The sequence below is a fragment of the Myxocyprinus asiaticus genome, chromosome 15 (assembly GCF_019703515.2).
Source record: "Myxocyprinus asiaticus isolate MX2 ecotype Aquarium Trade chromosome 15, UBuf_Myxa_2, whole genome shotgun sequence".
In the NCBI taxonomy this organism is placed as follows: Eukaryota; Metazoa; Chordata; class Actinopteri; order Cypriniformes; family Catostomidae; genus Myxocyprinus; species Myxocyprinus asiaticus.
In genome coordinates, this window is record NC_059358.1 from 23,760,460 (window position 1) to 23,777,744 (window position 17,285).

The following is a 17,285-nucleotide window of genomic DNA, read 5'->3' on the forward strand; positions in this document are numbered from 1 at the left end:
TTCACTAAAAATGTTTTTTTTATTGGTCTTATGATGTATTCTAATTTTTTGAGATAGTGAATTGGTGGGTTTTTGTTAAATGTGAGCCAAAATCATCACAATTAAAAGAACCAAAGACTTAAACTACTTCAGTCTGTGTGCATTGAATTTATTTAATGCACGAGTTTCACAATTTGAGTTGAATTACTGAAATAAATGAACTTTTCCACGACATTCTAATTTATTGAGATGCACCTGTATATAGTTGACTCTGCGTGTTAAAACTGGGATACAAGAAAGAAATTTTACAATCAAAGACTTTCCACACATCAGCTTTAATAATACATGTGAACAAACTGCGTAAAGATATATAACCACAACAATATTATTGACTCAACACCTCTTTTACCCAGACTCAGCATATCAGTTTTTCTTTTTAATTTGGGCAAAAAAAAAAAAAAAACAAAACAAAAAATGTAATAATAATGCTACAATTGCTTAGACGCTTGATATTTAGACCGTGAACGCACCTATTAGGTGTGTTCCTCATCAAATCTCATAAGTCACCAATAGATGGAGTGAGAGACCAGCTGGCTTGCCACGTGCACTGCCTGTGGACATTGAACAAGTCGAGCTGGAATCACTCATTGGGAACATGAAACATGCAGGAAAAAAATGACCATAAATTGATGGTCCATTTAATGCAATTGGGCAATTAAATCATAAATAATTTACACACAAATCTGTTCTGCTTATTTAGGAACAAAATGGTTCATGGAGCCCTATTTATCATTAACGCTTGTGTGCATTGCTGAAATCTCAAAATAAGACAAAACCCTAGTGAAATATAATACTCCAGAAGATCGATTCCTGTAATAAAGACGAGGGATTAGTAAAAAGTTACAAGAGGCAACATACTGATGTCAGAGTGATGAGGTCAGTGAACCATAGAAGTTACAGTAAGTCTGAATTCTAAATTGCATCGACCTGTAGGTATAACATAGCCTTCTGTTTTAAGAGATATATACGAGTCAGGAAACTTTTTGTCCTACCTATAAAAACCTATGGTTAATTACAGTGCTTTTAAAAATAGGAATATATGCCCCATTGTTTAATATTGTTTGACCTGGCCTTGCACATCTGCCATTTCCATGGGACATCTTTTTCAGGTGATAGGCTTTCTTTGGAAGTGATAATGAAAGGTTGATTGTGGACGTTTGAAGCTCTACTGTTATAGTGTGTAAAGCTGACAGGCACAGATGGCTGACTCTGTCAAACTGACCCTCATTCACTCCACACAGACCTTTTTTCACTCTATCTCCCTCTCTCCTCGACCCTATACTGCCTTGTAAAAGCCACTCACTATCAGACTGCTTCCACTGATGTTTCATTGCAGTTATCATTGAGCAATGGCCAGCCATTCTCAGCCTGACTTTATCTCACAAGTCAGATTTAGCATGCAATGTCTATTATATGACGTCAGTTCGAGCCATGACTTTGTGTGGGGCCACCAGTCCTCCAACTGCTATTATGATGATGCTGGCTGGTTATATTATTAAATACATTCTTCCAAGAATGTCAAGCTCTTAATGTGTGACATCATCAGATGTGTAGTCTGATCTATTATATCTGATCAAAAAGTTAATTCTAGAGTAGGATGTCTTGTACAATACAAGCTCATGCAGGCATTCATCTTTGCAAGTGTAAGTAGGTAAGTTTCTTTGTAAGCATATACGGTACATACTGTACATGTGTTGCATACCTGTGAGTGAGTAGAGTTGTCTGGGTGGCCTGAAGGGTGAGAGAAAATGGACCAAATCAGCCTTCAAGACATGTTGTCAAGGGCTTCTATTGAACAAGGTAATTGGCTGACTGGACAGCACTCTCTTATTAATTGGTGATGTGTCTTACTTTCTGTAGTAATGATGTCATCAGCAGCCAATCAAAAGCCATGGTGACTGTGATTGGTAGGAGCTGATTGGCTATTCAGTTGAAAATAAGATGGGGTTGGGTATCTTATCATCCAAGACCGATGTTCACTCTTAGGCTTTTCAAAACGAGTCTGCTCTGCTAAATCAATTATCAAAATAGACAATAGCAAGGAACGGCTTTCTCAAATAGCATCAAAACCCTCACTGTCATCGTTTAACCCATGATAGTAAGATTTTGCCACGCTGTTACCCTGTCTTTAACATCTTGAGGCTACAGCATAGAGTATCATACTGTTGAATTGTAGCTTAATGTTCTGTAGTTATAGTGCTGTCAAGAAATGAAGATTTCCTCTTTGTGTGAGGCTAAAACAAGCAGCCTACCTGTATTCTGATAAAGCATGTTCTGGGTTCAATACAGGTTAAGCTCCATTAACAGCTTTTTTTTGGCATCATTTCCACAAAAAATTATTTTGACTGGTCCCTTGTCTATTTAGAAAAAAAAAAAGAAAAGAAGAAGAAGCAAAAATCATGGTTTCAGTGAGGCACTTACAATGGAAGTGAATGGGGCCAGTCCATAAACATTAAAATAGACAGTTTCAAAAGTATAGCCACAAGATGTAAACATTATACATGTTAACATGGTATTAGTATTATAAAATCACTTCCTAATCTTATCTGTGTTAAGTTATACCCAATATTACAACTTCATGTTAACACACTAAAATCATGTTAACATGTAAAATGTTTACATCTGGTAGCTATACTTTTAAAACAGTGTGTATTTTAGTGTTTATGAACTGGCCCCATTTACTTCCATTGCAAGTGCTGTTAATTGAGTTTAAACTGTGTTGAACTCAGAACATTCCTTTAGTACTGTGAAGTATTTAAGGTCATTGTTAGTTGTTGTAACTGTCAACAAATAATCTATAATTTCAAAAATAACTGGTGTGTTTGCAAATTATTTTATGCATCCCTGTGGGAAGAGAAATTCAAAGGCAGCAGCAAAACAGTTAACGGCAGAGCAAGAAATTTACACATAGGCCCCTACAACATGGGAAGGATGGCAAAAGGAGAAAATTATACAATATTCTTTTCTTTAGTGAAACGCTATCTTAATTTTGAGGCCCAGTCATCCTCAGAATTTAGAGCACACAGTTATCACAATTCAAATGTGCTGTCTATCCTTATCAATGGCCCAGTGTCTGTCTGTAAGCCAATTAATGTTTAACACCTACCAAGTTTACACACTGACAGCCTTATAACTATGGCTGTGTGACTTGTGGATATATGGCAGATGTTTTCATTAGTAATCCAGTTGCAACTCAATGGAGACTTCAGTGTCCTTTATAACAGAAGGTGTTGACATGAGAATGGATGGGGGTGCAATCTCAGAGGGGACTGATTTCACACTAAAAGCGAGATGCAAAAAAAGCATTTCTATTTTCCATGTCTGAACCCTGGACTCGCTGTCTGTAATGTGATGATTTAATTTAGACCTGTAATTAATTATTAATGAGCTGATTTTCAAAACAAGCTCTGAGTGGGGGCTCCATTCATTGGCAGCTGCCAGTGAGTTGAAGGATTCACAGTGTTGTGAAAGACAGGTGACAAGGTTATAGGAGACAGAGATACAGTGCTTGGTTAAAATGCACGGTTGAATGTATGTATTCAAAGATTGCATTTCCCTGGCAAGTTGTGTACTTAATTTTGGAAATAGTGACCAATAAATAATTTTCTCATCCTCACATGAGGAAATTCTCATCATTATTTTGTGAGCACATTTGTTTGAATGATGAAGTGTGAGACATTCTTGTCCCTCAGCTATTCAGCTAGTAGTGAAAATTGTCAAGCTGTACAAGCTCTCCTTTTTGGCTTCAAGCAGAGGAAAAGTGTCTGCCTGGCAACAGTATCATTGTTTACTAAACAATTCAAACCTCAACAAATTCACATCAGGGCCTCTTTTCGAATTGCATTTCTCATCTTTCCCAACGTGTGGTAATTGGAGGAGTACTGTCTGGAATAACTGAGAGAAATTAAAATGAAAATGTTCATCTTTGGAAAGAGTGACTGTTTCACTATGAGGTTATAAATGTTGCAATTACAGCCTAGACAGGTCAGATTATGTGTACACTATGGTATTTTTATGAAGCAAAACAGAAGCAGTGGAATATTTTAATCATCTGTGTGTCTTCACAGCTGAAATGTGTTTGCTTTTTATTTTTTGGAATTAATGAAGTTAAACCTTACAGGTTACCCCACCCTCTCTGTATATTTCATTTGAATAATTGCTGCTGACTCAAACAGCTATACTTCATATTCCTTCATTGCCAATCCTTTTGTAGGAACAGAGCAAAAAATTTGGATTACTACAGAGACATCTATGTTTGCAATCAATCAGCATCTAATTTGGGGACATTGTCAAGCAAGCATTTTGGGTGGAACTACATTGAAGAATACAAAAATTCGTCATTGCTTTTAATGCATTTCATTTATTAATAGGCAAATATAAATGGACAATTAGGGTTTGTTTAAAAAACAATAAATGATGATCTCATTGAAGCATTGTGGCAGTGGTTTGCCAAGCATATTCAGTATATTATCTGACAACAGAGAAGCTGTTGCTACTCAGGGAGTCAAAAGATTTCCACTGGCATGACAAAACCACATGTTCACCTTAAAGGGGTCATGACATGCCTTGTTTTATTATTTTAATATGTTCTTTGAGGTTAACTTAAAATATTATTAAAGGTTTTGGACAAAAAACAATCATATATTTGTAAAACATGATCATTTTCAACCCTCATTCTGACCCTCTGTCAGAAACGTTCAGTTTTGGTGCTGCCTCTCCTTTAAGATTTTACAGTAAACGCCCACTGTTATGATTGGCTCTCTGCTCTTGACTGACCTGCTCTCTCCTTGTCATCTCACTGCTCTCCACTATGGAGGTGATAAGGTAAAGTAGGAGTTGATGTGTTGTTGTGTAGGTGGTCAGATGCAAATGTCTCACCACAGTGTGGCATCACAATATGGAGGAAGTGGAGAACGAGTCATTTTGGCAGCATGGTTTTGACAAATGGTCTTTTTGCAGTGAGGAAGTTTTGAGTTCTAAAACTTACAGTATGTTTTTATAGGACAATGACCTCTTATACTGTATGTTAAAAGATCAAGGAAATTTTTATTCCTCATGTCATGACCCATTTAAATGTTTAAGAGAAATCAGAAAAATTGCCTAATTATCACATAATGCCTGCACAACCTTACCAGATATGTGTGAGCGGAAATATTTGTCATTCCAGAAAATGGCTTTACAGTAATGGAATCCATTGCATTTCACTGGGAGAAAAAATCAGAGCACTCACACAGGCTTTTCAAGTAAAAGTGAAATGTATACTTTGGATATAACAATAAAGACATAACATTAATAGCAACCTGCAAATGGTAAAATTTATAATTTAAGTTGAAGGGGGCTTTTTTATCATTTGCACATGGTTTGCTCAGTTATAACAGAATTCTCACATTTACATATCACATTTCTGCACTGGGTTAGTAATTTCCAGTTCTTTTGAGGAAAATCACAGTGACAGTGATTAGAGATGCTCTAGTAATGGTTTTATTATACCTTGGCTTTAAAATTGCTGTTTGTGTGTTTTGTATGTCTGTCTCTCTTATAGGCTGCCAAAACCACTATTGAGGCTGTGGTGCTCCTCCCTTGTGCCTAGTATTAAGCCCTGAATGTTGCTAGAGTTTCTGATTAAGAGAATGTTTTATTGCATTCCTTACTGGAAGCCTCAAATGTTGAGTGACCAGTGTGGGTTTTCAGTAAGCTTTCAGCACTTTTGGCCATTGCTGTTGACCATTGTCCTCCCCAGCCCCCCTTGCAGTTAAAGAAAACAAAGATAATGTTCTTCATGCCTGTGCTTGTAAAGTGGTTGAGCTGCTCCTTCAGCCATTCTTGTCCTCACTCCTTGAGTTGTATTCTTAGGCTGAAGTGTGTAGGCCTGAGCTATTTTTAGATAAATGCTTGAAAAACTGGCTCTAAAAGATATGGAAAAACCTTTAGCTTTCTGAGAGATTTGGCTGTCTGTTACTGTGGTCAGCTCTATTTAGTAAGTTTATGTAGTTCTTTAGCATACATATCATGCATACTCTCTCAAACGTTATGGCATAGTATGTTCCAGTGTATTTTCCATATTATACCATTAAATAATTCGATTATGAGAGAGCTTGGACCATTAAAAAAAACAAAAAAACTCTGTAATTATATCATTTATTGCACTGGTGACAAATTACATTCCAATAGAAAAATATTTTCAAAAAATGCTTCTCACACAACCAAGCTTACATAGAATTTGATTTCCACTTATTGTCCAATGTCCATTGACTCACAGTCAGGGTTTCTGTCTTTTAATTTTTTCTGTACACAGTAAATGAGGTGTTAAATGGTATGTAATCGATAAAAGCATTTGTTTTCACAAGCATGCATTTAGAAAACACATGGAAATTTAGTTTTAATGGGACACATGTAGATCTTGTCCTTTTAACCTAGTCAACCCAGGTCTTAACATAATCTTCCCACATTTTCAGAGTATAAGTATAGTGCTTCCTAAATCAAGGAGCTTTCCAGTCCGACGTGTGTACAGCAGATCTCTCAAAAGGGCACTAGACTGTAAAAGTTCCTTTTAAGGCAAGTTCAGTTCATTTGGTGGTCATATTGGCAATGCCCCCAGCCAGCTATTTCCAGTCATACAAATACATATCCTATCTACTTTAAATCTCCCAAACTGTTTGTCTTTGTAAATATATATATATATATATATATATATATATATATATATATATATATATATATATATATATATACGAGTGGTCCTCTCCTCCTCAAAATGTACAGTATCTGCCATAAGCTAGACCTTGAAACAATCCCATAACTGTTTTCACAGGATTTATGCTAGAAAATGAAAATGTTTTACAATCATTATACAGAATATTAGGGTAGCCAGACGTCCCATTTTTCCCGGGACAGTCCCGTATTCAAGCACTTTTTGTAGTGTCCTGACTTATTCTGAAAAAATTGTGTTTTGTCCCATATTTCCCCTCTCCTAAAATGTCTCTATTGCATATGCGGCTTTCTCAGTCACGTGAGTATTTTAATCAAAAGTAGCCAAGGATACGGCTTGTAAAACCAATAAAATCACACCGTGTTATTTGAAGTACATGATTGCATTAAACTATCCAGTCACAATCCCCTATCAATAGACGTTCAGTTAGTGAACTGATTGAAGAGTCAGTTTGAAAGAGCACACAGACAAAATTGCAGCTGATAAAATGTCAAGGAAACCTGCATTTGCATTTAATGAGGATCTTCAAAAAGAGTTTAAATTTCTAAAATAGGAGTCACAGACCGAGCCTAGTAAAGTGAGGTGTGAGATTTGTGGAGCTCGCTTTTCCATCTCCCATGGAGGCCGCACCGGCATCGCGCAGCATGTTCATATAAAAAAGCATGTGGTTGCTGCTAAAAGTAAGTGTGCCACACGAAGTGTTAGCGATTTTTTTGTGAAGCAAAGTTCCGAATCTGACAAGGTGCATGCAAGTGAAGGACTTTTTGCTTATTCTGTTGTGCAGGGCCATATATAGCTTTGCACATTCATGACCCGAGAAACACAATGGAGAACACAGAAAAACTTGAGTGGGCCCTACTGAGAGACATCCCAGAGTGGAAAGACATTCAGAGCAGCCTCGAACACTTCTACTCGAGAATCCCCACTCTCAGACTGATTGACGAAACCACGCTCTTTGATGAGTGGGCTTGCGCGAAAAACATTGTCACTCATCGCATCACTGAGTGGAACATGAAAAAGACGGTAGTGCCTGAGAGATGGACAGACGTTTTTCGTGAGCTGGAAAGCAAGACCATCAGCTTCGGAGTTTTAGAAAAGGTTGTGTAGTTTGTTTTATTCCTGCCTGGGACATCTGCCTGGGTTTAAAGGCAGAAATGTGAAGCTTATAATTGTATAAAAGCACTTTAATATTTCTGTTTAAACTTGTGTATTATTTGAGCTGTTTAAATAGTTGTTTTTAGGGTTTACAGCATTAAGTCATCATGGCAACAAAGTTGTCAATCAACATTATTCCACAAATGCTGTTGATTGAGCTCAACTTGAATTAAACACGGAATATTGCTTTAGTGATAAAAAATCCAAAACAGCTTTTGAAAAGTTAGTCACAGAATTTTCTTCAGGGTTCAGGAATCAGGAAAAATAAGCAACATTTAATTGTTGCTTTTATGCTGTAAGGTGTCCTTGAGTGCTGCGAAAGGTGCCAATAAATAACATTTATTATTATTATTATTATTAATATTATTAATATTGTGAAACGACTTCTCTTTACTTTTGTTGAACCCTGGAAATTCTAGGGGAGTTCCAAACTACTCCAGTATATGATTCCTGTCCCTTCAGAGTAACTATGAAGGGGTGACCCCTTTGCAGGGAATGTGGCATAATGTCCAGATTGAATGGACCACGGTGCGAAATACGTGGGGCGGTCCCCGGAAAGCTATTTTGCAAATAACCTGATTGGAGTCTTAGGCGATGCAGATCTGGGCAGATCCGCTCCTGTTCCCTGTTACTCCACCTCAGCACACACTTCAAGCACCATAACTTTGCGCTTCCAGCCCTTGCAAAACCTTGGATCTTTTTCCTAGTTATACATTAATACCTTAACCCAAGAATAATTTGTTGATTTTCTCACAGTTTGTTGGCTGTTTAAGATGGTTTGAATTAAAACAGTCCAATGTGACATGCAAATATGCATCACAACCATCAAATCTGTATTTAGTCTGACATCTATATACAGTATGTCATATGTTATACTTGTAAGTCCATGTGACGAGGAGGAGGGTGTTGCGGGGCCATAACGGTGGATGCCCGGCGCTGAATCAGCCCAATCAGCGGGAGAGGAATAAAGAGGAGCCGGGGACGCCAGTTCAAGAGAGAGAGACATACATGGCCACTATGTGTGTGCGTCTATGTGTGTTATGTTGTTTTAAGTTGAGTTTATGTCATTAAAGTTATGTTGACTGTTCTGCCGGTTCCCGCCTCCTCCTTGCCCATCTTTTAGCATTAGCGTTACATTGGTGCCAAAACCAGGGAAGGAGGATGCTGTCATGGAGTCCTCGCCACTGCAGTCTGCCAGGGGAGGAGCCATGGCCGTCCACCAGAGGACGAAGGAGTCGCTGCCTGCCGCCAAGATTCAGAGGAACCGCTGCCGTCCACCAGGGGAGGTGCAGCTGTCTTCCGCCAGAGGACAGAGGAGTGGCTGAGGAACAGGCAACAGCGTGTCCGGGGACTGGCGAGCGTTTTTTTTCTCTCTGTCTCTCCCCCTCGCTTTTTCCCTCTCCCCTCACCTCCCCTTGTCTCTCCCAGGGCTCCAGAGTGGCGGGGAAGACCTGCCGGCAGAAGGACGGCCGGAAGGGCAACACCTCCCCTTCAGGAAGGGAGGGGAGGGGAGTACGTCATGCCAGAGGTTTCCCTGGCCTGAATTGGTCGGCGGAGGAGTGTGACGAGGAGGAGGGTGTGGCCGGACCGTAACGATGGATGCCCGGCACTGAATCAGCCCAATCAGCGGGAGAGGGATAAAGAGGAGCCGGGGACGCCAGTTCGAGAGAGAGAGAGAGAGACACATGCGGCCACTGTGTGTGTGCGTCTATGTGTTTTAGTTTGTTTTAAGTTGAGTTTATGTCATTAAAGTTATGTTGACTGTTCTGCCAGTTCCCGCCTCCTCCTTGCCCATGTTTTACGCATTACAGTCCATATCTTAGCACATGCTCTGGTCTCCTGTCCCACCTTATACATGTCTGGACATGTTGGGACATGTCTCAATATCTCTGAAAAGTTTGAGGAAAGTTCTGCAGGGTGGCCAGTCTGAAGTGTGAAAAGGTGCAAAATTAATATAGCACACACAAAAACGAATTATGGAATTGTACTATATTTCTTTCCTGTAGTGGTTTGGAAATGTGACTGGGAGACTGAGAGAAGAAAGTGGGCCTGATGGATGATATATGTGAGTGCTTTTCTGTCATACATAGATCATTATTGCAGAGAGTAATTTGTGGTTATACACTGCTGACTTTAAGATGAATTGGTGAATGTGTACCTCCTTGTGGGGGACCTAACTGATTACCAACATTGTCATGGTTCATGTTGTGTTTTAGATGCTAGTCCCCAGTTTGGGATCCTGGTGTACTGGTGTTTCCACCAGGCTTTTAACTAGCTTAACCAGCAAGAAATCTTTGGTCAACCAGCTTTATCAGATAGACCATGCTGGTCAACAGCTTCATCAGCTAAGTTTTGCTGGTGGACAGTATGGCTATGGTGGTCCACCACATCAATCTCAAACCCTCGCTGCTCAAGAACAACCATAACAACAACAACAAACAATTGCGGTAAGTCATGTCATCCGCTCATGTTATTTCTTCCTGCATTGTATGCCACATGTTTACTATAGCTTCTTCCGTCAGCAGTGAGGGATTCACATGTGATAAATGTAAGGAATCCAGGCTAACGGAGAAAGTTAATGAGTTAGAGACACGCATCCGAATGCTAGTGGAGGTCAGTGAGAAAGAGAAGCCGGTAGAAACTGTTTCGAATGAGGGTAGTACAGCGAGCAACACTCACACTTTGGTTCTGGATTTAGAGTCCCTGCAGCAGTGTGTTTAGGTGACATCTCGGCTGAATACTCGCTCAGCATAGCGACACCACTCTCCCGTTCCTGTTAGGGTTTCCAATCGATTCTCCCCACTCAGTGATGCACCCACTGAGAATCATGTTGAAAGAGCCTTAATAATTGGTGATCCTATTGTAAGGAATTTGGAAATAGAGACTCCAGCCACCATTGTTAAATGCATTTCTGTGGCTCGAGCATCTGACATCAGATCAAATTTACGAGTGCTGGCTAATGCTAAACGTAGATTTTCTAAAAATTGTATTAATGTTGGCACTAACAATGTCCGGCTTCGCTAGTCAGAGATCACTAAAGATAATGTTAATGAGGTGAGTGAACTTGCAAAAACGATGTCAGACACTGTAATATGCCCTGGCCCCCTCCCTGCTCCTCGTGGTGCTGAGGTTTATAGTAGATTAGTGTCACTGAACGGCTGGATGTCTGAGTGGTGTCCGGAGAATAGTGTAGGATTTATAGACAATTGGAAGAGTTTTTGGGGGTAGACCTGACCTGCTAAAGAGAGACGGACCCCATCCCTCAATGGAAGGTGCTGCTCTTCTCTCTAGTAATTTGGCTCATAGTCGTAATAGTGATAGTATTTGACTAACTGGAGACCAAGTTAGGAAGCAGACAAACTGGTTAATCCGAATATCTGCTAGCTGCCTTGAGACATCACACAGGTCACATAAACTACAACACATAGAGACTGTATCACCTAGATATCAAATAGAGACTGTGTCTGTTCCCCAAACTACCAAACACAAAACTCACTAAATCATTTAGAATTTTTTTCAGGTCAAACCTTTTTTTTTTTTTCAAAAAACCAAACTAATTTAACAAACATTTGATCTCTTTCTACCAAATCACTAATTGTAAATTAAATTATTACAGATTATAGTTTGGATGTGCTCTACTTGACTGAAACCTGGCTTAAACCGGATGAATATATTATATATAGATGAATGTGTATATATAATATATATATATATATATATATATATATATATATATATATATATATATAGATAGATAGATAGATAGATAGACAGATAGACAGATAGATATACACACTGCCGTTCAAAAGTTTGGGGTCACTTACTCATTCTTTATTATTATTTTTTATTCACATTTTAGAATAATAGTTAAGTCATCAAAACTATGGAATAACAGAAATGGAATTATGGGAATTATGTTGTGACTAAAAAAATCTAAAATAAATAAAAAATATGTTATATTTTAGCATCTTCAAAGTAGCCACTCTTTGCTTAAAATTTGCAGAACCGTACTCTTGGTGTTTTCTCAACCGACTTTTTGAAGTATCACACTGGGATGCTTTTAAAACAGTATTAAAGGAGTTCTCATCTATGCCGGGCACTTATTGGCTGCTTTTCTTTATTATTCGGTCCAAGTCATCCATTTCAAAAACTTTTTTTTTTTAAATAAAAGTTTAGTTTTGTAATGAAATAATTTAATATGTTGGCACAATTATATTTTTGTCTACAAAACTAATTTCAAACATTTAAGCATACGCCTTCAGATCAAAAGGTTTTTAAGATCATGAGAAACATTTCAGTCAAGTGACCCCAAACTTTTGAACGGCAGTGTATATATATTTAATTGTTGGTGACTTCAACATTCACATAGATAATGAAAATGACACATTGGGATTAGCATTTATCAATATTCTCTATTTTGAGTCAGACAAAATGTGACGGGACCAACTCATCGCCATAATCATAAGCTAGATTTAATTCTGTCATATGGAGTTGATGTTGATGCTATAGAAATTCTACCGCAGAGCGATGACACCTCAGATCATTACCTTGTCTCTTGTTTGCTACGATCAGCTAATTTCACTCAATCTACACCACACTATTGTTCAGGTAGAACTATTCTTTTGACCACTAAAGATAGCTTCACTAATAATCTTCCAGAATTGTCTCACATACTCAGTAAGCCAAAAAGTCTAGAAGAACTTGATGGAATAACAGAAAATATAAATACAGTCTTCTCTAGCACTCTTGATAGTGTCGCCCCCTTTGATTAAAGGAAATTCGAGAAAAAAGCTCCACACCATGGTACAATGATCACACTCATGCTCTCAAGAGAGCAGCTTGGAAAATGGAGCGTAAGTGGAAGAATACAAAATTAGAGGTATTTCGCAGTGCATGGAAGGATAGTGTCTTTTACAGACAGGCACTAAAAGCTGCCAGGTCAGCATATTTTAGCAAAGTCATAGAAAATAACCACAACAATCCTCTGTGTTTATTCAGTACTGTGGCTAAATTGGTTAGGAATAAAGCATCAACTGAACCAGATATTCCATCGCAGCACAATAGTAATGACTTCATGAATTTATTTACTAATAAAATTGAAATAATCAGAAATAAAATTGGAACTATGCAATCAACTGTCACAGTACTTCAGAAAACAGTGTCTCATAATTTCCTCACAAGCAACTTCAATCCTTCACTGTCATATGTCATGAAGAGCTAACAAAACTCTTAAAAGAGGTATTCCCTATAATCTTTGAACCTCTTCTTTCAGATTAACATTTTTATTGGTTGCTCCTCAAGCATGACACATAACAAAGCAAAACATTCATGTACAGAGTCAACCATTATTCCCCTTAAACCCCATTATATATGTATATATATATAATACATAATCATTTATAATAATAAACACACATTTAAAACTATAAGTCCCTCTCCACTGCCCCTCACCGAGAGCCCTCAAAAAAGGCCAGATAGCTGCCCCATTTTTTATCGAAACAACTCCCGGTTGCCTAGCCTTCTATACGACACCTCCTCAAATGCCGCCACCCTGCCCATCTCTGTGCACCACTCCTGAAATGAGGGCGCTCCAGTCGACTTCCATCCCCTAAGGATGACCTGTCTGCTGATCACTGGCTAGGACCCAACTTTTTATGTACTTATCCCCTATATTAATGACCACCCCATTGCCTAAAATACAAGCAAAATGAAATTTGAGTGCCCAATACGTCACATGTAGAACTCTGAACCCTCAACCAAAATTCTTGGATCTTAACACACCAGCAAAAAACATGGGTTGTGTCCCCATCTTCTGATTGGCATCGCCAGCAGGTGGGTGTCTTTCAGACCAAGCCTATACAATCTAGAGGGGGTCCAATAGAATCATAAATTGCATAAGGCACACCCTTGCATCTCTAGATGTAGCAGTAATCACCACTTCCAGAGTATCTGCCGCTTTAGGGAGGTGTATGCTAGTCCCAAAAATAGTACAGAGCCGGTGACACAGCTGTAAATACCCAAAGAATTGAGACCTGGCAATCCCAAAATGTTGAACCATATTTTCAAAGGATCTCAACACTCCACTCTCATATAGGTCACCGAGCATATAAACCTCCCTCACAATCAACTCTGTCCAACAGAAAGGGGACTTATTAATACATAACTTTGGGTTCAGCCATATGCTCGAAGCAACATTTAAATAAATGTCTGAATTAAACACTCTGGACATTTTTGTCCATACCATGTGCAAATGCGAGACAACGGGGTGTAAAATAACTTCTCCGATTAGCTTGATAGAAAGGCTTTGCAATGGTGAAATAGGGCAAGAACTTCCTGTTCAATAAAAAAACAGGGAGGGGCTCTCTCAGGTGAAAGCGACCAATGAGCCAAATGTCTGAGACCGAATGCATAATAATAAAACAAAATCTTGGGTAGGCCTAGCCCTCCTTTGTCAATCGTCCTATAATTTACTGAAATGTAATCTGGGACGTTTACCATTCCAAATGAAGGACTTCGCTTTGCTATCAAATTGCTTGAAATAAGAGAGGGGGACATCTATAAGGAGAGATTGTAGCAGGTAGTTGAATTATGGAATACAATTCATTTTAATAACATTAACCTTCCCAATCATAGATAAATGTAATGAACCCCACTTTCCCACATCACTTGCAAACTTTTTTATTAAGGGGTCAAAATTAACTCGAACTAAATCACACAAATTTGCTGTGAATAAAATACCCAAATACTTAATGCCCTGTTTGGGCCACTGGAAGTCGCCCGGTTGAAAAGCCGTTACCAGGCAGTGTGCTGTCAGAGCCAAAGCTTCGGATTCAGACCAATTAACTCTGTATCCTGAGAATTTAGAAAAGGAATGAATAAATCTGGGCAAGGCATAGATCTAGTAGGGGAATAATAAAATATCATTTGCGTAAAGTAAAAGCTTATGCGCCACACCTCCCGCCACCACTCCTGGAAAATCATCCTCCTTTCATATCGCGGCTGCTAATGGTTCCAGGGCAAGACAGAACAATAATGGGGAAAGAGGGCAACCCTGCCGGGTGCCCCTATCCAGAGTAAAATAATCTGAAATTAATCCATTTGTTTGTACCGCTGCTACCAGGTGTCTATAAAAGTATTCCCGAACCCATACATTTCCAAAATCTTAAAAAGATAATCCCATTCTACCATATCAAACGCCTTTTCAGTGTCAAGTGAGATGGCAGCAACCGGAGTCTGATCATTCGCCACTGACCACATGATACTGATGAAACGCCTAATGTTATTAGAAGAGCTACAGCCCAGGGGCCTGGGTAGCTCAGTGGTAAAATACGCTGGCTACCACCCCTGGAGTTTGCTAGTTCGAATCCCAGGGTGTGCTGAGTGACTCCAGCCAGGTCTCATAAGCAACCAAATTGGCCCGGTTGCTAGGGAGGGTAGAGTCACATGGGGTAAACCTCCTCGTGGTCACTATAATGTGGTTTGTTCCCGGTGGGGCACATGGTGAATTGAGCGTGGTTGCCGCGGTGGATGCGTGCTATGTCTCCGTGGCAACGCGCTCAACAAGCCACGTGATAAGATGCGCGGGTTGACTGTCTCAGACGCGGAGGCAACTGGGATTCGTCCTCCGCCACCTGGACTGAGGCGAATCACTATGCGACCACGAGGACTTAGAGCGCATTGGGAATTGGGCATTCCAAATTGGGAGAAAAAGGGGAAAAATCCCCCCCAAAAAAAAAAAAAAAAAAAAAAAAAGAAGAGCTACGGCCCAAATAAACCCCACCTGATCTATGTGTATTAGAGATGTCATAAATTAATCGGTTAGCCATAATTTTTGACAATATTTTAACGTCTAGCTGTATCAGGGAAATTGGACGGTAACTCTTACACTCGCTTGGATCTTTGTCCTTTTTAAGAATCAGTCTGATCCAGGCTTGTGTCATGGTTGGCAGAAGCTTTCCATTCTTTCTTTAATGATTTCGTATAAACTTCTAGCAAAAGTGAAGCCAGTTCTATAGCATAAGCCTGTAGGCAAGGCCTTATTTACCTATCCAAGCTCCTCCAAGATTATCTCAGAATCAAGAGAATTTTTTTGCTCAGTCAGCAGTTTGGGAAGTTCTAATGGTTCCACAAAGTTTCTAATATCTTCATCAGTAGGTGAAGACGTGGAACTATAGAGTTCAAGATAGAATTCTTTAAAAGCATTATTAATATCAATGGCCGAGGTAAGTATTTCACCACCAGCAGATTTCACTGAGGGAATGGTAGAAAAAGACTCTCTCTGTTTTATATATCTAGCCAGAAGTTTCCCTGCCTTGTCCCCCGACTCAAAGTATGACTGTCTTTCCCTGAATAGCCAAAACTCCACCTTCCGTGACAAAATAGTATTATATCTGCATTTCAATCGGGTCAATTCCCTGAGGCCATTAGACGACATTTGGCACTTCAGCTCTGCCTCGGCACTTTTAATATTCCCTTCCAATTCCACAAGTTCTTGTGCTTTGGATGTTTTTGGTGAATGAGGCATACTGTATGATCTGGCCCCTAAGAAATGCCTTAAGTGCCTCCCAAGCCATGCCCACAGAGGATACTGAGGACCAGTTGGTCTCCATATAGACATTAATTTCAGCCTTTAACATTTGTTGGAGTTCAGGATTTTGTAAAAGGGCTACATGAAAGTGCCAACTATATGATTTCTTTTTCTCCATATGTGGCAACACCTCTATACACACCAAGGCATGATCTGAGACTAAATTGTTTCCAACTGAGCAATCAACAACAGATGAAAGGAGGGACTTAGATATATATATAAAAAAATCTATTCTATATAATAAGACTTTGTTCCTGAATTTCAGCTAAAACAATAACGACTCTTCCTAATTTATCTTTACTCTGTTTGAGACATTTGAATTGTAAATGTTTGCTTATCAGCGTAATGATTCCCCTGCTCTTACTTGAGCCAGCACTATAAAAAAAATGCCCACCCCATATCTTCCCAAATTTTTCAGCTTCCTGCGGAGAAAAGTGTGTTTCTTTAAGAATATATCATATTTCTTATGCTTAAGAAAAGAAATAACCTTCCTTCTTTTTATGGGGTGCCCCAACCCATTCACATTGCACGTGGAGAGAGACAATCCACTCATATTAACATTTGACATTTTGACATACAAGAAAAATAGATTGTGTGTCAAAAACAAGATTATAAAGACCACATTCCAACATTAGTGTAACTATCAAGACCCAAACATCCCCCAGAACAAAACAAACAGAAAAAAGAAAAACGTGAGCACTACCCCACGCATGAAAGTGCCAACTGGCGTCCATCCCTCCAAACTCAAACAGTCCATGCACGCCTACGAGAACCCCCGCGACAACCTTGACATCG